A 1,146-nucleotide genomic window follows, 5' to 3' on the forward strand; every position below is an offset into this window, starting at 1 on the left:
CACACACACACACACACACACACACTCACTCACTCACTCACACATACATGTACACACACACAGAAAAGTTCTAAAGCTCTGTACCACTACGACATGCATAAATTTAGAAGAAAAAGAAACTGACATATATTTTAGATGATATAGATCTAGAGTTCCAGCATTATAAATTATATACTTTCCGGAAAAACATTGTCTCCACTTTGATTTAAATTGATTAGTTCATAGAATGTTTGTGTTGGTTGTCTCTGGAGTGTCGATTTTCTCGGATTTTTTGCAAATTTGAATACTACCTCAGGAAAAAATTCATTTAAAAAATTTTGTTTCGTTTAAGGAAAAAACAACAAACAAATTTCTAGAGCTAATGTTTGTTAAGAGGTAAGAAAAGAGCAATCAATTTCCATGAGAAATAAGTTCGATATTCATTACGTAAGACATAACAATAAATAAATCCTAGATGGTCGCCGTATCTATGGAAACAAAACTTTTTTCTCAAATTTCATTGCAGATTTTATAACTCCTTACTATGTTTGTTATATATGTGGTGGTTCTGCTGTCAATGATCGGCAAGATGGCCATCTCCAGCGCCTTCTTCCTGGTGTAAACGTACACCTCATATCATCTCATCTCATCTCATCTCATCTCATATCATCTCATCTCACAGCGTGGGTGGTGGTGGTGCTGCCAATGATAGGCAAGAAGGCCATCTCCAGCGCCTTCTTCCTGGTGTATACATACATCTCATCTCATCTCATCCCATCTCATCTCATCTCCTCTCATCTCATCCCATCCCCTCTCATCTCATCTTACTCTATCTCCCCCTCTCACAGCGTGGGTGGTGGTGCTGCTGTCAATGATCGGCAAGATGGCCATCTCCAGCGCGTTCTTCCTGGTGTATACATACACGGCGGAGCTGTTCCCTACGTCACACAGGGCCTTCGGGATTGGCTCAGCCTCCATGATGGCGCGGATAGGAGGGATTGCCTGCCCTTATGTGGCTGACTTGGTGAGTCGTTGGGTTATGGGGTTTGGGGGTTGTTGGTTGTGGTGGTGTTGTTGTTGTTGCTGTCGTTCTTGTTGTTGTTGTTGTTCGTTTTCTTCTTCTTCTTCTTCTTCTTCTTCTTCTTCTTTTTCTTCTTCTTCTTCTTC

This window comes from Aplysia californica, unplaced genomic scaffold, assembly GCF_000002075.1.
Source record: "Aplysia californica isolate F4 #8 unplaced genomic scaffold, AplCal3.0 scaffold00116, whole genome shotgun sequence".
NCBI lineage: Eukaryota > Metazoa > Mollusca > Gastropoda > Aplysiida > Aplysiidae > Aplysia > Aplysia californica.